The 24,919-nt window shown below is 36.1% G+C and overlaps 1 protein-coding gene and 2 long non-coding RNA genes across 5 annotated transcripts in view; 2 read left to right on the plus strand and 1 right to left on the minus strand.

The window, feature by feature from the left end:
• LOC127987083 (uncharacterized) overlaps positions 1–24,919 on the minus strand; it is a 187,872-nt gene that overhangs the window by 112,891 nt on the left and 50,062 nt on the right. The gene's annotated exons all lie outside the window — the stretch shown is intronic.
• Positions 10,844–16,161, plus strand: LOC127987142 (uncharacterized). Of its 3 annotated transcripts, XR_008161056.1 has the most exons (5): positions 10,844–11,731; positions 11,825–12,107; positions 12,193–12,526; positions 14,669–14,754; positions 15,774–16,161. It is a non-coding gene; the product is annotated as an uncharacterized LOC127987142 (long non-coding RNA). The 3 variants fall into 3 exon arrangements; XR_008161055.1 differs by lacking the exon at positions 12,193–12,526 and having other exon boundaries at positions 10,845–11,731; XR_008161054.1 differs by lacking the exons at positions 12,193–12,526; positions 14,669–14,754; positions 15,774–16,161 and having other exon boundaries at positions 10,846–11,731; positions 11,825–11,891; positions 12,000–12,143.
• On the plus strand, positions 16,964–22,830 carry LOC127987164 (uncharacterized). Its single transcript, XR_008161077.1, has 2 exons — positions 16,964–17,571; positions 21,827–22,830. It is a non-coding gene; the product is annotated as an uncharacterized LOC127987164 (long non-coding RNA).

Below are 24,919 nucleotides of genomic sequence, written 5' to 3' on the forward strand. Positions count from 1 at the left end.
GGTCATCAAACTTGTTCCTGGCGGTCATGAGGTCGGAGCTAATTTCTGAAGGACACGGGCCCTCCAGGACCGAACTTGACGACCCCTGTGTTTAAGGGTTAACGTTAGTTATAACTAATAACAGAGAGTAGCAATATTACAGAGATAGTATAGTAGGTAAGATAAGCTCTCATAGTACATGTAACGTTAGGTGCTTAAAGAAGACAGTTGTTTAGGAGGTCATCACTGCAGCCTGTAGCGCGATGAGATAGGGTTACATAAAAGAATGAGCAATTTTAAGTGTTGACTTCCTAACAGCCGTGTTACATGCACTGTACGTTAATACACGGGTCATGTTATATAAGTGTTCACTGTTTAAGTATTGAGGTCATATTTAATTTATCACTAATAGTCTAGTCCATTTAGGAAAAAAGGTTGAACAAATTGCAACGGAAGCAAACTGATTTTGTATCAATATGTCCTGAGTAAGGAAAAAAAGCCCAGAAGAATCCCATTAGGGGAAAGTTTCGAAAAAGACCCAAATATAGCCTATTCATTATTTTTCTCACATGAATAGGGTAACATTTTTAACCTTTAGATATAACCATGAAAATGAGTAGATGACTTACATCAAGACAAACAATAAATGTATTACAAGTTATTTTAATTGTTTGTTAACATGTACAAATGGTGCTTAATCTAATTAAATATGTGCTCATTTGCATAAATGCCACAACAGATCTAAACATTGGGTCTAGCCAGTTGAAAATGTCTTGTTAAATTTTGTTGACAAAGAACAGTAAAATGCTTAATATTAAGATCGTAGTGGAACCCATTTAGGCTACCCATGAGCATTAATAAAGAGAGGCAGAAAGAAGTAATTTGGTTCCTACTTAGGCTGGTTGCTTTATTAATTTTTAAGAGATTATATTTTGGGCTGTTTCTGCGGGACGAGTCTAAGGCAAGAACATGAGACAATAGTAAGGAGAATGCAGAAGACAAAAGGTAGGCAAAATAAAACGTAGACCCCCAGAAACAGTCCCATGGACCCAACCCCAAACCCCATCTCTGCATTAGTAATTAATAAAGGCTGGTTTCTAAAGTACTTCTTCCTGCCTCTCTGTATTAATGCTCATGGGTAGCCTAAATGGGTTCCATTCAGACCTTAATATGAAGTATTTTACTGTTATATCAACAAATTTGAATAAGACATTTTCACCTTGCTATACCCAATGTTTAGATCTGTTGTGGTATTTATGCAAATTAGCACATAAATACAGAAAGAAATGACTGGGTAAGTTCAATTGTTTTTAAACCATTGATGTATCTCTATCTACATAATCACACAATATTGTAGTAACAAGATTGTAAGTTGTAATCTTTGTTTGCTGGAAAATGACAATCAGTCAAGTTTGTGTTTTAAGCACATCTGACACATCCCTAAACCTGAAATATAAAGCAGAATGTGCTCCACTTTCAGGTTATTGTAGAATATGTAAGCACACTGCCATATGCTTAATTTTTTTTTGCACTGTTAATCAATTTTACATTTTCATTTAGTGCAGGTTAATGTAAGGAAGATACTGTACTACAGATATTTAAATCCCTTTTGTATGTGCTCCACTTCTTCACTGCCTGAAAATCATCTTAATGTTTATGAAGTTCAATGTTTTTATTATTTTTCCTCATTTGTAAGTCGATTTGAATAAAAGCGTCTGCTAAATGAATAAATGTAAATATTAGTATAACCTGTAGATGAGTGCCAGTCAACTTTTTTTTCAGATTCCATTCTTTTAGAAACCATGCACAGGAAGCATATGTACTTTTGGTACTCAGTGAAGAGTCAGTAGTACAGTTGTATTATAATATAATATCTATCTATCTATCTATCTATCTATCTATCTATCTATCTATCTATCTATCTATCTATCTTTTTACTTGAATTGGTGACTGAAACTGAAAGCTAAATAAATGTTTTAGTGGATAAAGCTGTCTGTTTGCTTAATTGCTTAATGTCACTTAAAACAAGGTTACTAAACTTTTCTGACTAATTTTTAAATTTATTAGTTTTTTTTTATTTTTACAACTTTTTCTCTATCAGGCAAAACCTAGTTTTCTAGTGTAACACTTTACAATAAAGTTTCATTTGTTGACTGATTTATTAACTATGAGCAATACATTTGATATGGTATTTATTAAACTTTGTTAGTTAATAAAAATACAGCTGTACGTTTGTTCTGGTTAGTTCACTAATGTTAACAAATACAGCTGACTTTAAATGACTTTAACTTAAGAACAGCAAGTGTGACTAAACGTGTTAAGAGATGTTTGTATTCTCAAAAATAATTGTAATCTGTTTTTGATTATTGATAAACTAAGACCTAAATGTGCGGTGGTAATTTTGAAGGTACTTTCGAAAGTAATTTAAAATAATATTATTTACATCATTAACGCTGTTTTTACATTGGATGAATTTCAATTGGTTGTATAGGATTATGTGTTTAATTTTTTAATAGGCCAATAGCGATTAAGAGTATGGCTCGTCTTTAGACGGAACAGCCAGTTTTCGCTAAACCTTTTGCCACGCCCCCTACCTTTATTTCCACCAATGAGAAACAATTTGACACGCCCACCTTTTGCCACGCCCATTGCTCCATGCTGCAGTTACCCCTACTTGGCCATTTCGGCGCCAGTGGTTTAAAACTTTGGTGGGGTGCATGCGTTGAATCGATTCATCTTCCCTCGGATAGTAATGCCTGTGACCTTGATGACGTATTTTTGACAGTCGTTTCGCACACCACACTTTGTGGTCGTAATTCGCATGTCGTTTGTGTAACAGAGCTATTGTGAAAACAAGCGCCGTGTCTGTAAACTGTCACAGTCGTGCATTTTAGAGTTGTACTCTAAAAAACACACAAAATCGCGTATCTGTAAACTGTCGTTGCCGTAGATTTTGGAATCCAACTCTGACAAAAAACAGAATTACGTACAATAGTTTTAAATTACGCACGAGTATATTAAAATTGCACAAAAATGTTTGAATTACGCACAATTATTTTTGAAAGTGATTTTATTCCAAACTCGTGTTGCATTTGTCTCTCATTGAGTATTATATCAGTAACTGTGTTGGTGAGTTTTTGTTCATGCCAAGTCTGTTCATGCCATGCCAAGTAAAGTCTGTTCAAGTAAAGTCTGCTCAAGTCAAGTTTGTTCAAGTCAAGTCGGGTCATGCCAAGTCAGGTCTTTCTTCATTTGTTTGGATTTGGATTTTACCTTGTTTAAATAAAGCTGCACTTGGGTTCTTTTCACCTCACATCCAGTGGACTTGCAATTACAATTACAAACCATTCCTGAGCTGGAATTCTTAGACAAACATGCTGAACCATGCTGTAGAATGCCTGGAGTGATATCACTGCTCAGGATGGGTCAACTAGCCACCAGTTTTTCTGTAGCTGGCCAAGAGAGCTATTTGAAGGAAGTAAACACAAGTTTACTGAAAAATAGTACAATTAGTACAAAGAATGGTTTGGCCCAGTGGTGCAAAAATGACTGAAAGTCTTCTAAAGGGACATGTCTGCTTTATATGATGAATTGTCTGAAGTTTTGGGTGAATAGACATTCAGTTGAAGAACAGAAATTTCTCAGATTTTACTGAAAAGTCTTAATTTGTTACCCAATTTGTATTGCATAGTAGGCAGGACATCGGTGAGGTCTCAACTTGATCAACGGATGCCTCTCCTGCAGCACCCATCGCTGAGGTCTCAACCTGATCAACAGATGTCCCTCCAGCAGCACCCATCACTGAGGTCTCAGCCTGATCAGTGGATGCCACTCCAGTAGCACCCATCGGTGAGATATCAGCCTGATCAGGTGAGGTCTCAGCCTCATCAGTGGATGCCACTCCAGCAGCACCCATCGGTGAGGTCTTAGCCTGATCAGTGGATGCCACTCCAGCAGCACCGATCGGTAAGGTCTCAGCCTGATCAGCGAATGCCACTCCAGCAGCACCCATCGGTGAGGTCTCAGTGTGATCAGCGGATGCCACTCCAGCAGCACCCATCGGTGAGGTCTCAGCCTGATCAGTGGATGCCACTCCAGCAGCACCCGTCGGTAAGGTCTCAGCCTGATCAGTGGATGCCACTTCAACAGCATCCATCGCTAAGGTCTCAACCTCATCAGTGGATGCCACTTCAGCAGCACCCATCGGTGAGGTCTCAGCCTGATCAGCGGATGCCACTCCAGCAGCACCCATCGGTGAGCTCTCTGCCTGATCAGTGGAAGCCACTCCAGCAGCACCCATCGGTGAGCTCTCTGCCTGATCAGTGGAAGCCACTCCAGCAGCACCCATCGGTGAGGTCTCAGCCTGATCAGAGGATGCCCCTCCAGCAAAACCCGTCTGAGGAGTCTCAGCCTGAATAAAGGGCATTTCTTCTTCACTATTCTCCTGATAGAAAGAACACAGAGTTCAGAAGGTAAAACTAATTAATGTGTTGGGAAAAAAAAATATGGTTCAGTTACATAAACAAACCGTTACATATTTTCTTTTTTTTTAATTTACGGGTTAAATGTTTGAAATACGTGACCATCGATATACTGTTTGCAAACATTCAGATACCACCTGCATTGCTGAGAGCAGCAATTAAATGAACACGTAAATATGTGCTGTGCAAAATAAACATAAAAATATTTTGTCATAGTGATGTGAAAATGTTTCCATGAGCTGCAATATGGAACTCCAGTCATGTCACATTTATGTGTGACGGTGACCTCGGAATGAGAGAGAAACAGACCAATATTAGCGTAGATGCCATTCTTCTAATTGCACTGAGAATGGATGTAGATGTAGCAAGTACATCAGGTGTTATGGGAAGAATTCCGGGTTCCGGCTTACCTAATTGCAGCCTAAAAATCCTTTAAAGAGCCACACAGATGGGAAATCAAAATTTACCTGTATTACAGTGTATGATGTAGCTGTCCATCAGTGTAAACAATGTGCAAAGTAATTAAACCAAAAAGTACAAGATTTATAAAGTTATTGGCTTCTAAAGTAAGGAGTCGACTTTGAATCGCTGAAACGAGCCGGTATAGATTTCAAATCTTTTGCCCATCTCTATGTACGTCACTGGAACACTTTGCATAATAATCTCCGCCTACCGTCTTGGGAGAAACAAAACTCTGACCTGCCCCACCCCCCCACACAGACACTCTGGTTAGTACGTAGTTGGTGTGATAGCATCATGTCGAGGAGACAGTGTGTCTTTAATTGTAAAGGTAAGTTTGTTTTATTTTCACTGCCAAAGAATGAAGATCAGAAGAACCAATGGCTAAAATTCATTTTTACCACAATACCAGAGCAGTACAACAAATCACTGATGACTGCTTTTATAATCTCGGTAAGTTCAAGGAAGAATTTTCAAAGCGTTTGGCCGTAAAAGAGGGTTATTACCAACTTTATTTGGACCAAAAAGCATCGCCGAATCACAACCTGTAGATTATGAAGTTATGTGTTTGTTTTCTCCCGAGCTTCTTATCAGTATGTCGCGCTAGCACTATATGTTAATGCTAACGCATTGTTTACTGTAAAGTTGTGTGCTCAGTTTGGCTATGTACGTGCTTACATGAGTATGAAACGATTGAACGACTTCGTCTGTTTCCTCTTCAGATTCTGGCTCATATTGATAAGGCAAAATAGATGCCATGGTATTTATGTACTGTGATAATTAGGGCTGCTCCGATCATGATCGGCTCCCAGATAGCAAACAGTCATTGAAACTATGCTGAATCAACATTCCGTTGTCAACTTTAAGTCATTGAATCAACATCGAACTCTGATGTTGATTCAACATCATTTTGCACCCTGATTTAATATTGAAACAATGTTGAAATTCTGTCCATAGATCAACAGAATTTCAATGGTATTTCAATTATCAGGAATATTGAAACAATGTTGAAATTTCAACTGAACTAAGGATCAACGTGATTTCAATGAAATTTCAATCGTTTTAAATGTTAATTTTAAATGTAATGCCATAAATTAAATAGCCTGCTTTATCTACAGCCAGGATGTTAAAAATTAATGGAACGTTTTAAATCTTGAATAAAACACAGAACACACCATACAATTTAAAATCAAATTAATGTTTATTAGCCTCTCTACTCTTTATTTACACTTCACTGTCATCTGATGCCTGCATAAGTTGTCGCCCAGTCCCTCCTGCCCCGGTCTGGCACATAGCGCAGCCACTTTTGGGTGAAAATTGGGTGATGGTAGCTGTCCCCATCTGCTGAGTAAGAGTATCTAAAACAGAAGATAAAATCACAATGCAAAAAAAATATAGCATTTAAGTTAAACAGATCATATACTTGAACTAATTCAGTAGTGCAGTAGGAGCAGTAGGGTTGTAGGCTAGATCATATTTCCCCTATATTCAAAGCACTTTTCAAAACTGCCTGTTCATGGATATATTCGAATTAAAGGGAGGCAAAAAGGATTAGCTTAGATTGACCTCTTTCATAAGGAAAATGTATGAGCCAATTGACTCAAAAAAAATTTATGTTTATTATTTTATTAGTTCAGAAGTATTTGTTAACACCAAAAATTTAATATAAATAACTGGATAATAATTAAATAGTTAATGTAGATTAGAGTTACCATAGACAAAAGATGTTTTGACAAAATAATCATAGACAAAAACCACTGCATTCAGTTTTTGATGAGGTTTTGGGCTGGAAAACCAATTGCAAGTGATGCAAGTTGTTTGCAGAAATAAAATAAAATGAAATCAAAAATGTTGTTTTGCTTACTTGGTGTGCAATAGTGATCTGTAAAAGAACAGAAAAGACAAAAATCTCTGTTAAAAACAGCAATTAAAATTCACAATCATACAGTGTGACTGTACTTTATACATATGTACTCCGGTAACCAATCTGTTATTAAAAATATAAAAACAAAGTATATAAACAACATAATATACAAATTAAATATACAGTGGTTTATTCTTTTCAGCTACAGTTGATGTTATAGTAGCATTCAAGAAATAAATGTAAAATATAAGAAACAAAATACACTTTAATGTAGGCCTATAAAATATAAAATTCTCATTAAAGCTAATGAATTACGCCCCATTAACTGGACTCCCCCGGCCTCTCAGATCACCATAAATGTGTAAGAGATTTTAATGCTAAAATATGCAATTTTTTATGCTGCACTTTCTTCCTATAGTGAATATCAAGCTACAATATATCTGTTTGTCAGCTCAAATGTTTCAGTGGTAGAACTTTTGCCTAGCGTGTCAGAGGTCCGGGTTTGGGTTTTAAACCACACTCGTATGTTTTTTTTTAATGTATTTATCAAAACTTATTATGTTTATCAGTTGTTGTATATCAGACAGGGATACGTTTGTGTATATTTATGTTTAGTAATTTCACCGGAACGAATAGACCGTCTGGTCTCCACAACGGATTGAAGCGCGTGTCCGAGTGCAGACCTTATACAGTGCAGACTGTACACAGCATCCGGGCCACTGATCGCAGCGACAACAAACACTTTGATCACTTGATAAAAAAATTATAAAAAATAAAACATTTCAACTCTAGATTGCCTCTTTTTAAATTTAACTTATTGTACTAACGTACAATTGATGCTCAGCTAAATAACTGGAGATGTTATATTTATTTGTATTGATACATTCGTGCCGCAAGATGTTTCTATTATGAAGACTGGAAGACTCTAATAGACTGGACTCGGAGGTTTTGCTAACTTTATAACATAGAAGACAACCAAGAAGTACTTTTGGCAGATTTTGACATATTGGTAAAATGAAAATCAATTTCAGTGAATGCAGCACTGCGTTGGTTAACCAACTCAAACAGTACACTGACTGAACTGCTATGAAGAGAGAACTGAAGATGAACACAGAGCCGAGACAGATAATGAACAATAGACTGACTCGTTCACGAGTGAAGAACCGGTTGCATCGGTGTTGGGATCACCAGTAGTTCTTTCGGACAGTTCGATTCAATAAACCGGTTGAAGAAAACGATTCACCGGTTCTTTTGCCCTCGACGTAATGGCCTTTGGTTTACCTGCGCTCATAACACTAGCACAGAATCAGTTCAGAATCAATCAAAAGAATCAGTTCGGTTCAGGCACTCTGTGTGTCAGTCTGCTTCACGCTGAATCACACATGCGCAGTATCATCAGCTCCTCGGTTCTTCTTATCTGTCTCGGCTCGGTGTTCATCTTCAGTTCTCTCTTCACAGCAGTTCAGTCAGTGTACTGTTTGAGTAAATGAATTACTCCGGGATATTGGTTTGTTTTAACTCAGAGGGAGTGTCAGCCACATTAAAAAAGAGAACAGTTTAAGTCATTTGTGGATTAATGCGTATTGGAGACGCGAACCGTTTAAAACGATTCAGTTCGATCTGGTGAACTGAATGATTCTTACACGAACCGGATATCACAAACTGTTTGTTTTGAACTCTCTCACAACAGACACGGAAGAGAAAACAATGCTAAATAAAGTCGTTGTTTTTGCTATTTTTGGACCAAAATGTATTTTCGATGCTTCAAGAAATTCTAACTGACCCTCTGATGTCACATGGACTACTTTGATGATGTTTTTCTTACCTTTCTGGACATGGACAGTAGACCGTACACACAGCTTCAATGGAGGGACTGAGAGCTCTCAGACTAAATCTAAAATATCTTAAACTGTGTTCCGAAGATAAAAGGAGGTCTTACATGTTTGGAACAACATGAGGGTGAGTTATTAATTACATAATTTTGCTATCTGGGTGAACTAACCCTTTAAGCATGACTGTTGAAATTAAATTGTAATACTTAACAATAAGGGTCCATTTGTAACATTAAGGAAAGCTGCAGAAATATTTTTCCTTGTTAGAGTGTGTTCATTACTATTACTAATAGGTTTCCTTTTTACATTTTAAAGTTTTTTTTAACATTGGTAATCTATGACATAACTTTAATGATCAATATAATAATTAATATTAATATTACATTTTTATTCATTTACAAAGTATGGTTCAGTACTTTTACTGATTTTTTTTTTTAATAGTAAAGCTCTATTTTAGTTTTCATTCAGTATCCATTTTAAAAACTATTGGTTGACAAATTTGACAAGTAAGAAACGTGTCAGGAACATTTGTATGATTTTAGCGACTAAACTTACCTAAAACAGGGGTGCAGAAAGCTTTGTAAATGATTTATAATGTTTATTGAGATAATAGTACAATGTTGACATTTCAATGATTTATAAGTGATTAATAATATATTAACTAGTAACTATTAACCTTTAAGGATTTTGTTTGATTCAGTTGCTTACTGAAGGCCCTGACTGAAACCCCAGGGTACTCAGGGTACTTACTGTCTGACAGCAGGTTCACTTAGACTCTGCTCATCATCACTGAAGAGTCCAGGAACAAAACAAGCAATCTGACACAGAGACAACAATATTTACTCTGTAGAGTTTCTTTCTGTCATCCTGAAATCACAGAACAATTTGTATTAATATCTGTTTATCATGAAATATCAAAACTCATGTGAACTTGTTTTCAGCCGATTAACGTTACACTCTCAGTGTAAGTGACGTCATCGATTCAGTAAATCAGCCTTTTCCAAAAAAATACACTGACAAATCGACAGCAAAACATTCAGAGCCATCAAAATATCTCATACACACGCGAAGATTTGATTTAAAGCCCAGAGTTTCAGCAAGAGCTAAATCTATCTAAGACGCTAACTGACTTTTTCGAAGACACTAAACCATTTCTATAAAATAAATTTAATTGAAATATGTCAATAACAAGTAAGAAACGTGTCAGGAACATTTGTATGATTTTAGCGACTAAACTTACCTAAAACAGCGTAAACCGCAGCGAGAGACGGAGATTACTGCTTGCCAGTAACGGTTTTTGTGTTGACGCCCCGTTTCCATGGCAACTCTGCTCCCCGCTTGCGCAGAACTCACCGCACACACAGCATTCACACAAACAAACATCTCGAGTTAAAACATTACATTTATAAAGTACAGCCTCATTCAATAATCACTCACTATAGAGACGGATTCTTTCTGTCAGCCTGTAAAAGAGTGAAAAACACGACGATAAAGCAGTCAGGACTTCTCTTTAATAAACCGCTTTTATTTTTACTTTTTTTTTCAACGGAGCAGGTTGGCCGCTGTGGCTAAAATGGAGGCTCCGCCTGCACCGGCCACCAGGTAGAAGCTGATGGCAAAAGTGACATAGATGAGCGAGCCGTGGTACTTCTTGTGCTGCTGCTGCAGGGACAGAATCAGTTCTGAGGCCCAGTAACAGAAGCCAATCACTGTAGCACACTGGAGCACTGCAATACAGAGTCATGAAGACATTAAAAAACTGTGCTGGAAATCCTTTACCTAATTTAGTGTTCCCATCAAATATTGCTTATGTAGCCTATCCCTCATTACATGTTTACATTTGTGATCATCAATTTCTGGATTCAATCTTTTTGTCAGGTGACCGATCAGAGCTTACGCACCTCCAGTTTTTGAGTGTGGATAATTTTGACAGCGTTCACTTACTTATAATTGAAACTAGTTGGAAAAAACTAGTTGACAAAGAGACCGAATCCCAGATTTGATAATAGAGAGATTTATATGCAATGTTTTGTAGGCTGGTCCATTTGGGGACGTTGTAGCGACGTGGTCAGCTGGTCTTCAGATAACTTTTAATATTATTGCACTAGATGTATTATTATTATTAAGATACCATTTGAACAGCATATTCTTTGGGAAATATACAAAAAAATTAATCAAGCATGTTAAAATAATTATATATATATATATATATATATATATATATATATATATATATATATATATATATATATATATATATATATATATATGCCATCAGTTTAAGAACAATAAAATAAACAATTTACTTAGCAAATGGTGATAATGTTTGTTAATGAAAGAGAGTACGGGACAAATTAACATTTAAACCTTAAACTAGCAGCGCACGTCACTTTCTGAGTGAAGTGCGCGACGTGCGCGTGCCCGTCATTTTGTAACGGTCAACTTCCAGCAGACGGACACGGAGGAAAGGTAAGTCCTATAAATCTACTTTTATTCATAGATTTTAACTGATATAACGTTAAATGCCATCAAAGAGGAGTAGTGTTTTGTATTTTTGTAGGTTTTCTCTTTCAATTTAATAAATAAATGCTCTGTTTGGTTAATTAGCTCAAAAGCAGTCTCAGAGGTGGTCTAAGGTAACGGTAACTGTTAAAATCGAATATAACCTTACCTGTTTTAAATTATTTGAAATTTATCACTATAAACTATACAGTGTTAACTTTCTAATCATTAAATTTTTAACCGTAGTAACGTTAATTAGTTTGTTTGAATACCTGCTGCTCGAGCTTGATGATGCTCATGCTAGCCATGCTGTGAACTTGAATATAAACCGATATAACGTTAAATATAAAGTTTAACGTTAATTAGACCGAGGCTGCCGAAATCATGTTCAGTGTAACGTTATGTGGGATTAATAATTTCCCCTTTTCTCCCTCAAGTGGCAGGCTTGTAAATTCTGTCATCTGTTCATTATTGGTGTTGATGGTGTTTTTCACATGCATGCTTTTTAATGCTAGTTTAATTCTCAAATTGATCTGATACTTTCGTTTCACAAAAAGTAAACAAATTGTTCACTTTCTTAGGGCCTGACAACCACCAGTTGGGTCCATGATTCAGTGAGTTCCTTATAAGGAAATATATTTGTTACCACCTAGTAATTTAAATGTATTATTTATTGCTTTAAAATGAACACATATATTTATCATCAGGGGAAGAGACAGTCTGGGCAGCAGCAACAAGACAACTATTACAAGTAGAGATGGGTTTCAAGAACTGGTACTAATTTGGTTCCTGACTTGTTCAGTACTGAAAACATTTACATAAGGTACAGGATCAATAGTGCTGCTATCAGTATTCTTGTAACATTGATTCATTACCCTTTAGACACAACCACATATCCTCCAAATCATCTCTGCGTGGATGGCAGCAAGGATCCAGGATCAAGAGATCATTCTTCATGGAGACTGTTCCACAGGAAGCAGTTTCTCCTGGGTGAAAAACTAAACCTGGTTGTTTCAGCATCACTCAGGCAAGACTAAATACTTTTAAATTGATTTCAGTTGGTTATGTGTTTCAGGTCATCCTGACCATTCTGCTGTTCTGGATGTAAGGCCGTGCTGGAACTACATTTCTCGTGGTTGAAAGATTTGTGCAGCGGTATCCAGACATATAACGCCCCATCACACGGGGCGTCAACACCTCTCGTTTACTTTTAAATGAAGTGACGTCAAGCATGGTGAAATTAATTCTAGAAATTAATTCTAAATAGAAGTTGAAGACTTCTCAAGCGCCAATGCAGCCGTCCTCCAGTCAGAACATCTTATGCAAATACCCAAGCGCAGACGCAAGCCAATCGAGTGCATGCAATACCAGAAAACTAATGTGATTGGCTGTCACTATGAGAAGAGACAGTAATTCTGATCCGATATCAGTGTCGTTTTTTGCAAAAAAATTTTTAAATCAATGTAGAATTTTCTTTAATTCTGTGTAGGGATGTCAATTTTCAATCATTTCCATGATTGATCGTCGTTTAAATTAATGATCAAATAATCGATTAATCGTTAACCTTAATGCTGCAAAGTCTATTGCAGTAACACCCAGTCACTGGTATGACAGGATGTGCAAAAGTGTGTGTGTGTGTGTATATATATATATATATATATATATATATATATATATATATATATATATATATATATATATATATATATAAACTGTAAAATATATATATTATAGTTCAGACCAAAAGTTTGGACACACCTTCTCATTCAAAGAGTTTTCTTTATTTTCATGACTATGAAGATTGTAGAGTCACACTGAAGGCATCAAGGGCTATTTGACCAAGAAGGAGAGTGATGGGGTGCTGCGCCAGATGACCTGGCCTCCACAGTCACCGGACCTGAACCCAATCCAGATGGTTTAGGGGTGAGCTGGACTGCAGACAGAAGGCAAAAGGGCCAACAAGTGCTAAGCATCTCTCGGGGAACTCCTTCAAGACTGTTGGAAGACCATTTCAGGTGACTACCTCTTGAAGCTCATCAAGAGAATACCAAGAGTGTGCAAAGCAGTAATCAAAGCAAAAGGTGGCTACTTTGAAGAACCTACAATATGACATATTTTCAGTTGTTTCACACTTTTTTGTTATGTATATAATTCCATATATAATTCCACATGTGTTAATTCATAGTTTTGATGCCTTCAGTGTGAATCTACAATTTTCATAGTCATGAAAATAAAGGAAACTCTTTGAATGAGAAGGTGTGTCCAAACCTTTGGTCTCAAACTGATATATATATATATATATATATATATATATATATATATATATATATTAGACAGTTTCATCTGATGCACGCGCCTGGACCTAAGTTAACTTCTGGTCTGTGTTGTGTATATCGGTCTGGCTGCGGTGCCATCTACACACGCAGTTAAAGTCAAGGTGATGAGTAAACTGAAGTTGGGCTCAGGTGGTTGTGCTGCGGGATGTTTCCCATACATTTATTTATTTTTGGAGACTCGCCACAATTTTAAAACTGATCGATTTTCGAAAAGGCTTCGTTGAATAAACATGAGTAACGTTACGTACTGCACGTTTAATAATTCCTAACATTTATATGTTTAAATATCAAAAAGAGGCACAGGTGTTTTTATATCGCTGTATTTCTGAAGAAAGACTTGCATGTTATATGCCTGAGAAAGCAGCGTGTGAGCGTAGCTCTGCTTTGTTTACAGCTGTTACTGGGGAAACCTCTATTTCTCGCGCTTTATGTCTATGCTTTAAAACATCTCCTGCTGGCAAAGGATGAATTTGCATTTTCATTAAGTCCGCCTGATCCACGCAGCAAACATATTTTGTTTGTTATCAAAAAATATCTACTCTAGAGGGACTTGGCTGTTGTTATTGATTCTATTTGGAAGTCTACCGGTTAGGTTAGGTCCACAAAAGCGCGCATGCGCAGTAACGTTTGTTTATGTTGTTGCCGTTGAAACCGTCTATATATATATGTGTGTGTGTGTATAATGTATGTGTGTGTAAAATACATTTCTTTTAAATTTATAGCACAGTAATGAAGGCAGCAACATGTGGTTGATGGGACAGAACAAGAATCTATCATTGTGCTAATGTATTATAATACGAAAGGGAATGGCTCCTATACAGTGTGCAGCACGTAAACACAACCAGTGCGCAGAATGATGCACTTGAAGCAACACAGAGTCACAGCGTGTAGCATTACTCATAGAAATATTCAAAACACCAAAGGAAGAGATATTGTTGTGTATTATATGTGTGCAATATTTTGAGCCTTTTCTTTTAACAGTTTTAAATATCAGTTATTGTGTGCTCTTGAAGAGAGTTTCATTGTTTTGACTGTAGTAACTATGATAGGATGATACGCTAATCTGCCAATTCAATACTATCCCGATACTTGTGTGCCGATTCAATATATATTTATAATTATATATTTATAATTTAGCATTGTGATTATAGTTATATAACTATTGCAATTCGTGACTTAACCAAATTGTCTGTAAAATGATGTTTGTTTCTGTAGATTTGAGGGAAAGATTAAAAACAAGGAGGTCTGGGAATGACTGAAGGGATCTGACAGCAGTGAGGGAAGGAAGTAATCACCAGAATGTAAGTTCTTTGAGAATGTGTGCTTTGTTTATTACAAGTTGAGTTTTCATTTAAATGTGGCAATGTACACAACTGGTCAAAAGTTTTAAATATATTTTAAAAGTTTAATTTATTTCTATAATGCACAGCTATATTTTCAGCATAAATTACTCCAGTCTTCAGTGTCACATGATCTTCAGAAATCATTCTAATATGATGATTTACTGCTCAATAAATTTTTCTGATTATTATCAGTGTTGAAAACAGTTGTGCTGCCCAAACATTTTGTCTACACTACAGTTATATTTATTTATTATTTATTTATTTTATTTGGGGGTGGTTGGCTAATAGCAAGAATGCATAAAATTGAAAACCAGTGATAGAGAAGACTTTTGTAATTTTACAAAAGATTACCTTTTTTTCAATGTTTTGAACTTTGTGTTTTATAAAATAATAATGAAGAAAAAATTCAACTTTCCAGAAATGCTAAGTTTTCTTCCCCATCATTTCTAATATGGGGTGCGTTTCCCTAAAACCAACTTTGGTCACAAATTCCTTCTTTACCAATAGAGTTCAGTGGAACTAACAACCGTAGTAAGCTAGCTGCAGATGTGATTTACATCATGTATGTCATGAGCAGATGTACACTTTGATCTTAGCGGCAATAATGCGATTGGGTGCATGTAAATGCACTGATTTGTGATAATCAGCAATGTTTCCTGATCAGCAAATCAGTATATGAAAAAGATCATGTGACACTGAAGACTGGAGTAAAGTTACTGAAAAATTCAGCTTTGCCTCATAATTATTTCAATAAATATGTTTAAGTATATTCAAAAAAGAGTATGAAAACTGTTATTTCTTTCTTTCTGTTTTTTTTTTTTTTTTTACAATTACTTAAAAATTTTTTTTTTATCAAATTAATCTAGCCTTGGTGAGTAGAAGAGACTTCTCTTGAAAACCATAAAGAAAAGATTCCAGATTTTTGACTGGTTGTGAACATACATGAGCAACATTAACAAGATGATCCTCCCTTTCAGCTCAGAGGATGTTGACAGCAGGCCCAGGATGAAGAAGGAGGAAGAACACGTTTAACAATTTTCTCATAAGCTTGCCATGTGTTATAATAAAAACAATGAACATGACTACAATAATATGCTTAATGTTATTAAAAGATTACAGTTTGCAAGAAGTCTGAGTGTCTGACTCTACACTAGAGGAACTCTTTTCTGAAGAAGATCAGGTGCTGAGAAGGAGCCTTGTTCTACAGCAAAACACTGCATCAAGCCTCCTGTCCTTCCCTCAGAAGAGCCTGTCTTCTGCTGCTGGGGTAAGAAACACCCTCTTCCTCTTCTCTATCAGCTGTCCAGCACCTAACTCTGCCTCCTCAGCACTGTCTGACAGAGTCTTCTCCACAGTCAGTAATCAGAAATCACAGATTCTTCTGAGAAAGTCCATATGCTCATTTTCTTAAAAAACTTTGTTTTTTCGGGTGGGACAAATAATACAGGAGAGATGCTAGAAATCTCTATATTGTTCATTTTTCATATCTTTACGCTTTATGAATGTTTTTCTTCTGAGAAGCTCAAAAATTATGGTTCTTTGGTAATTGTTATATTGTTTAGTTTTATCCTCTGATAGTGAGCACAGAGCCCTGATCATGACATGCAAGAAAAAGAAAGAAATCATGTCAATGATTTACTAATTCGTTTCCTCTATGTACTAAATGTGCACGATTACTTTTTGTTTCATATCTATTTATCATGTATTTTTTGTTGCACTAAATTATGTTGTATCAATAAGTTTACTGATAATTATTTTTAATTTTCACTAATAACGTCATTAACCATCTCCCCATCTTTAAGACAAAAATGTTCTATTGTTTATATTGTGTAATCTATGAATTGATGTGTTTAGTTTTCTGTGCTCATAACTTAGTAACATTTTGCATGTTTAAAGAACAGGTGCGATGTTCAAAATGTTTTGGCTTAGTATTTGTAGAAAGTAGTGCTGAATAAATATTGATTTCTGAATGAATGCAGTGTGTTTTTGTCTATTTTATATTAGAATGTAATGTTTTTGTATTTGTTTGCATTGCATGTATGTAATTAATGTATTATCTATGAATCCCCTATAATTAGATTACAATTAGATTTCATAAGGTTTATTTTTTTGCACCAGAGATGGACTGAGTTTATTAGTTCTTTATGTATTTCAAGGTAATGGTGAGGTGAAAATATGAATTACCAATATGATCCTGTAATGTCACGTCCTCATAACGTGCCAGTTTGGTCGTCAGGACATACTCATCACGTTCCAGCGACGTTCCACTATAACGTTGCCACGACGGATATGGGAATCACAAAGTTACGTCACTGGAACGTTATGTGGTACGTCGCTGAGACCAATATGGTATTTTATAGGAACGTCCTCATAACGTGACAGTTTGGTCGTTGGGACGTACTCATCACGTTCCAGCGACGTTCCACTATAACGTCGCCACGACGGATATGGGAATCACAAAGTTACGTCACTGGAACGTTATATGGTACGTCGCTGCGACCAATATGGTACTTTATAGTAACGTTCTCATAACGTGCCAGTTTGGTCGCTGGGACGTACTCCTCACGTTCCAGCGACGTTCCACTATAACGTCGCCACGACGGATATGGGAATCACAAAGTTACGTCGCTGGAACGAATATAGTCTGGTCCAGTTACGTCGTCACAACGTAACTGTGTTAGCTGGGAGCTGCTCTATGTGAAATCACGCACCTGATGGAATTTACCGCGGATTAGAACCGGCTTTACTAACGAGATGGGATCTCTGAGAATTGAGGTAATTTTAAAATGATATTTTGACAAAATGACAATGTTTTTTTAACCTTGCATGGATTTAAACCTGTTGTACAGGACTTGTGATAGGAAGCTTAGAATTTTCATCTTACTGGCTCTTTAACAGATTTCGATATTAGAAGCATATTAGAGTGTTATGTGTAAACCAGGTTAAAGAGATTGGTCTTTAATCTAGATTTAAACTACAAGAGTGTGTCTGCCTCCCGAACGATGTTCGGTAGGTTATTCCAGAGTTTAGGCACCAAATAGGAAAAGGATCTGCCGCGCGCAGTTGATTTTGATATTCTAGGTATTTTCAAATTGAGTTATGAGAACGCAGCAGATATAGAGGATTATCATGTAACTGGAGCTCATTCAAATTCTGAGGTGCTAAACCATTCAGCGCATTATAGGTAATAAGCAATATTTTAAAATCTATACGATGTTTGATAGGGAGCCAGTGCAGTGTTAACAGGACCGGGCTAATATGGTCATACTTCCTGGTTCTAGTAAGAACTCTTGCTGCTGCATTTTGGGCTAGCTGTAGTTTGTTTACTATGCATGCTGAACAACCACCCAATAAAGCATTATAATCTAACCTTGTGTTAAGGTAAGAACGATGGAAGACCAGGGCGGGATGCAGTTAATAATGAATAAAGTAAATTGTCTTCACTGAATGTGTGAGTGAGTGTGCGAGTGAGTGTGTGACCACAAGAGGGAGACAGAGAAAGAAGAAACCAGGATCATGACACCTTCAAGTCATAAATGCATGGATTAACATTTCTGCATTTGACATTGAGAGCATAGGCCATAATTTAGATATATTTTTCATATGGACAAATGCAGTTTTACAAATGCTAGTAACTTGGCTTTCTAAGGAAAGATTGCGATCAAATAGCACATCAAGGTTCCTAACTGATGATGAAGAACTGACAGAGCAGCCATCAAGTCTTAGACAGTGTTTTATGTTAATACATGCATAGTTTTTAGGTCCTATAATTAACACCTCTGTTTTTTTTTCAGTATTTAGCAGTAAGAAATTACTCATCATCCAGTTTTTTTATATGGACTATACACTCCATTAGTTTTTTCAAATTTGTGTGTTTCAAGAAGAAATATAGAGCTGAGTATCATTAACATAACAGTGAAAGCTAACACCATGTTTCCTGACTATATCTCCCAAGGGTAATATATAAAGTGTGAAGAGTAGCGGCCCTTGTACTCAGCCTTGAAGTACTCCATACTGCACTTGTGATTGATATGACCTCTACGAATTGATGGCGGTCATATAAGTATGATTTAAACCATGCTAATGCACTTCCATTTATGCCAACAAAGTGTTTAAAGCTGCAGTAGGGAACTTTTGACGTTCTAGCGGTTAATAAACAGAACTGCTTGCGTCTTGCGGAAGAACATCGTAGCCGGAGCTACTTCTCTCTGTTTATGTCTATGAAGAATCACAAAGGTACTGGGTTACTCCGCCGCGGTACCCCCGAAGCAATCTAAAATAGTCCGAATATAAACACTTATTATAGGTGTACCCTAGTGATTCAGGACAAGCTAAAAACACGGTTTGGAAAATGGATTCATGGTGTACTCGCTTATTATGTTAATTTTTCTACATTTTGAACACAAAGTTACAGACCGCAGCTCTGATTGGTTGTTTTTTACCGGGAGCGCATGACTTTCTGCAAATGGCAATAGGACACTGGGAGGAGCCAGAGGAGCTTGATTTTTTTTCACAGATTATCTGTCTCATATTCTACTGTCAGGACATAATGACAGGTTTAACAAATATGTAAAAAATATTTTTTTTTCAAAAGTTCCCTACAGCACCTTTAAGTCTATGCAAAAGAATATTGTGGCCAATAGTGTCAAACGCAGCACTACAATCCAATAAAACTAATAGAGAGATACAACCACGATCAGATGATAAGAGCAGGTCATTTGTAACTCTTAGGAGAAAAGTAATCGTTCTATGATACGGTCTAAATCCTGACTGGAAATCCTCACAAATACCATTTTTCTCTAAGAAGGAATATAATTTTTAGGATACTATCTTTTCTAGTATCTTGGACAGAAAAGTGAGATTCGAGATCGGTCTATAATTAACAATTTCTTTGGGGTCAAGTTGTGTTTTTTTTATGAGAGTCTTAATAACAGCCAGTTTGAAGGTTTTGGAGACATATCCTAATGACAATGATGAATTAATAATAGTCAGAAGAGGATCTATGACTGCTGGAAGCAAGAAGCTTTACATTTTTAAACACACACACATACAAATGTCTCTGCTGCGATAGTTTCTATAAAGAAGTTCCCCAGAGTATCCATGTTTTTACTTAACGTCTGATCACACCTACCAATTAAATGCCACACGCCAATTGTAGTTCAAAGCAAATCGTTTGAAACTCCAACAAAACAAAATTTGGTTTGGTTCAAAATGACATCAGACTATTTAGTTCTTTGATTTTGCTTGAAGTTTACTGGAGCAATAGTTCTCAAAGATGCCAATCTGTTTAAAATCTGTAGGTGTTTACTGACAAATATCTCATCTGATCCTGATCGTTGTGGTGTGTCCTATTTCCTGTTTGAACAATAACAATACATTTTACTTTGGTCAGTTATTATAACAATACATACACAACTATATATAGACATATATTTTTTTGGCACAATAAATCTAATTCCAGCTTGTCAAATCAGCAGTATGCAATACTTGCCCTTTTGTCTTGATCTCCTGCATTGACAGTAAATCACACCAGAAGCTGCAACCAGCAGAACCACAACAACAACAGCAGCAGAGACAGCAGCAACAGTAGCAGCAGTTAAATCTGAAACAGTAGAAGACAGACAGTTGTTATTTCTCAAGATGGACTGATAACTTTACCTATACATTTGACAGATATTTAGTAGAATGTTGTACACTGTAAAAATAAATAAAAATAAAATAAAAACAAAGAAGAAGAAGAAAAATAAAGTTATTTGTATTTTTTTTTTTTTTTTCATTTATAGGGTGAAAAACCTGTTTTAGGGTGAAGTCAGCTAAAATGGCCCAAATAACTTTGTAGCGTCATATATCTTACAAATGTTTATAATCAAGTCACAATAACTTATCTTGCATTGTTGCCCCAACACTTGTTGACATGTAACAATAATTTTGTTTGGTCTGAGTTTCTTAAGCCAGTCAGGGCAAACTGTTAAATTAAACTTGTAAGAGAAATTGTTGAAATTTAAAGCAATAAAAAAGTCATATAAACTTCATATAATATAACGTTTTTGAACAGTGAGATTTTTTTTATTTCCATTTGAATATATTTTAAAATATAATTTATTCCTGTGATCAAAACTAAATTTGTAATATTTTGATTTGCTAATCAATACACTTTTTTTTAAATTTAGATGAGCAACATTTTTTCCTGTATTCTGTGTTGAACAGAAGGTTTTATATATATGCGATTAAAAAGCTTTTGTAACATTGTACACATTACTATTGAAAATCTTGGGCTTGATGTTAAATTTTTCTGCTTTGCTATGGCACAATAAAGACAATAGCGCAAATTATTTTAATTTATTTCAGGCTATCTATTCAGAAATATGTAAGAAAATAATGTGCTCATACTTCAGTGGGACTGTTTCGCCAACTACAACAAATTCTGACAATACTACAGCAGACAAGCCAACAGACTGATGTAAGTCTTTAATACAGCATATTTTATATATCGTGACTGCACTGCACATAAAAAAAAAAAAAAAAAATGGTTTCAGGCCATATGGAAAGCAGATGGCTTTCAGGTGTGGAACAAGTGAACTTTTATTATTATTATTATTATTATTATTATTATTAATATTATTATTAACTAGAACCATTTGGATTACCTTTACGCTTTCAAAATTACATTTTTGGATAATCAAGATGTTTGTATACCCACATGCATTTTATGCCTCAACAGATCTTGTCAATCAATCTAAATGTGGTCTACAGAGGAAAGAAAAACATACTGCAAGGCATGTGGGTGAGAGAAACATAATCGAAGTCTATACTCTCAAGTACCTGAGAGTTCAATTCTTAACTCTCAGGTAGTTCCTTCAGGGTGATGTTTCGAAGTCGTAATGTTTCGCTACTGGTGTGTCTCAGGGCTCTGTCCTTGGAACAGTTCTCCTCTCCATAGACATATCATTACAATGGGTCTGTCATTCAGAAACATGGCTTTTCATATTACTGCTATTGTAATGACGCACATCTCTCCCTTTCATTCCAGCTGGATGTTCCGATGGCTGATGCTCGCATCTCTGCATCTTGGACAGAAATGTCTTGCTGGATGTTGAATTACCATCAACTCAACCTTACCAACTCAAGACAGAAATGCTCTTTTTTTTTTTTTTTTTGCCAACCCAACCTTGGTGTTACAGTTGACATGTATACACTTCACTGACCACATTACACTGGCTTGATCCTGCAGATTTGCCCTGTATAACATATGATCAGACCCTTCCTTAGGGGGCATGCTACAGAACTCCTTGTCCAAGCTCTCATTTTCTCCAGACTGGACTATTGTACTGCTTTTTTGGCAGACCTTCCAGCAATTTATTTTCTCTAATTTAACAGAATAGGTCTGGAAGCCCTGCTGCCAGTTTTTGTTTTTTGTTTTTGTTTTTTTTCATACAGTGTATGAACTTGATTTATTTGATCTGAGTTGTATTGTGATATTGAGTCAAAGCTCACTTCTTCAAACAGGCCACAATTCAAACATTTAATGGGTCAATTTACAATATATCAGTTTTCTAAAACCGGTGAAGTTGAGTAGCACTGAAAGACTAAAATGATACTCACCAGTGACAGTAACTCTGTATGTCTTTATGATGCTGAATCTGGTGCTGTTAATCAGTAGTTTATAAACTCCAGAGTCTGTGTTTCTGGTGTTCATGATGGTCAGAGATCCAGTCTGATTGTCCAGCTTCAGTCTGTCTCTGAATCTCTCAGTACCTTCATTACACTGAACATCTGTACAGATCTTACTGAGATCTCCAGTGATTTGAGCGATGCGAGTGTCATTGAAATACCATCTGATTCTGACTTGTTGGTTTGTTTCAACACCAGTGTGTAGAGTGACTGATTCTCCCTCCATCACTGACACTGAGACTCTGTCCGTTTTAACACCAGAAGCACCTAAAGGAGTAGAAAATCATAATTTAATCAATTAATAATTTCTTCCAGATGAATGCATGCAAATAAAACTGTTCCTCTGCATTAATGGCAACACTATTAAGTGTGTTTGAGTTGTCTTGGTGAGAGTACTATAAAAACATACAAATTAACCAGTTCAAAAGTTTACATACCCTTGATTCTTATGCTTTGTCGCTAACCATGATAAAAAAATATGTTATGTAACAGCTCGAAATGTTCTCCTATAATTCCTGATGAGGTTAGAGAACACCCGACAAGAGATCAGAGACCACTCCTTCATCCAGAATCACTCCAGACCCTTCAGATTCCCAGCTTCTCCTCTTCAGTTCACTCCTCTCATTTTCTGTAGGGTTTAGGTCAGAGGACTGGAATGGCTATAGCAGAAGCTTAGTTTTGAGCTCAGTGACCCATTTTGGTGTTGTGTTAGAGGTTTGTGTTTAGATTATTGTACGGTCGGAAGATCCAAACATTGTCCATTATAAGATTTCTAACAGGATTCAGTCGCTGATTTTTTATCTGCTGGAATTTGATAGAATCTATAATGCCATGTATCTAAAGAAGATGCCCAGGACCTCCAGCAGAAATATAGGCCCACAACATCAAATACAGCAGTATATTTGATGTTGTACACATGGGGTACTCTTTATCCCTGTTTTCACCAAACCCATCTTGAGTGTTCGCTGCTAAAAAGCAAATTTTTTTGTTTCATCTGACCATAGAAGCCAGTCCCATTTGAAGTTCCAGTCGTGTCTGATAAATGAATATGCTGGAGTTTTGTTTTCGGATGAACTAGGATATTTTTTCTTGAAACCCTCCTAAACAACGTGGTGATGTAGGTGCTGTTTGACATTTTTTATAAGCTTTTCTGCCCCCGAGACTCTCCGAGAACTATTTTCAGCAATTCTCCAGCTGTGATCCTTGGAGAGTCTTTAGCCACTCAAACTTTCCTTCTAACCACACATTAGGACGATATAGACACACGTCCTCTTTCGGGCAATTCCATTACATTTTCTGTTGGTTGGAAATTCTTAATTATTGTCCTGATGGTGGAAATGGGAACTTACACTGCTCTAGCGCTTTTCTTAAAGCCACTTCACTAATTTGTGAAGGTCAATTATATTTTGCTGAACATCTGAAATATATTCTTTGGTTTTCCTCATTATGATGGATGATAAAGGGCATTTGGGCTTTGTTTCCCCCCCTTTTTTATATTTCTGTGAAACAGGAATCAATGGGTGTATAATCAAAATCAATAGGTGTAAGATCAAAAGGATTAACAATGCAGATTAATTTCCTCAGCCTTCGATGAATCCTCCTTTCATACTTTTCAGCCCTGAAAATTCAGCCTTGCATCACATTTATATATTGCATATTTAAAATATATTGAACAATTAGCTAAATATATTTTATTTTAATAAATGATCCTTTTTTAAACATGCAACATACCCAAGGTCTGAGGATGATTTTGATCTTTGCAATTCATTTTCTTAGACATGCCAATTACTGCCAGGTAACATTCACTAAATTGTTTGTAAAAATGCATACATACACACTTTATAATAAATAAAACATTCTTTTATTTTTTATCGTATTATTATTATTATTATTATTATTATTATTTTATTTATTTATTTATTTTTACAAAAAACACAAGCAAACAAAAAACTGCCAAAACAATGAGATAAATGTCAACACAATGTATTTTTATTCAATATATATTTATTTATTTATCTATTTATATAAAGTATCTTACCGTGTTCGAGTAAACACCAGGAAAATAAGGGCAAAATAAAGAGCAGCTTCATTTTCATTAGGTTCATTCATTCATAAATGCATAATTTTGCAGATAATAGTGCTGTTATTGTCAGTAAACCCCGAAGTCATTGTGTCGTCTTCTTATTGTTTTACGGTGGTTGGCATCCAGCGTATCGGTGCATTGCAAACTGTTGTGTCACCAATGAAAAGTGAAAATGTAACTTGGGTGGCTGCCTACGCACTGCTGCGCGATGACGTAGAGACGTGTCGTCTTCACGTTATTTATGTCAGGCTTTATTAACACATTTCAGGAGGAGTGTAGATAATCTATATATACGCGCAGATAATCGGCACGGCCAATTCATTACCTTTAATCACATCATCAATCCAGCCACCGCGAGAGAGAACCACA

The sequence above is a fragment of the Carassius gibelio genome, chromosome B22 (assembly GCF_023724105.1).
Source record: "Carassius gibelio isolate Cgi1373 ecotype wild population from Czech Republic chromosome B22, carGib1.2-hapl.c, whole genome shotgun sequence".
NCBI lineage: Eukaryota > Metazoa > Chordata > Actinopteri > Cypriniformes > Cyprinidae > Carassius > Carassius gibelio.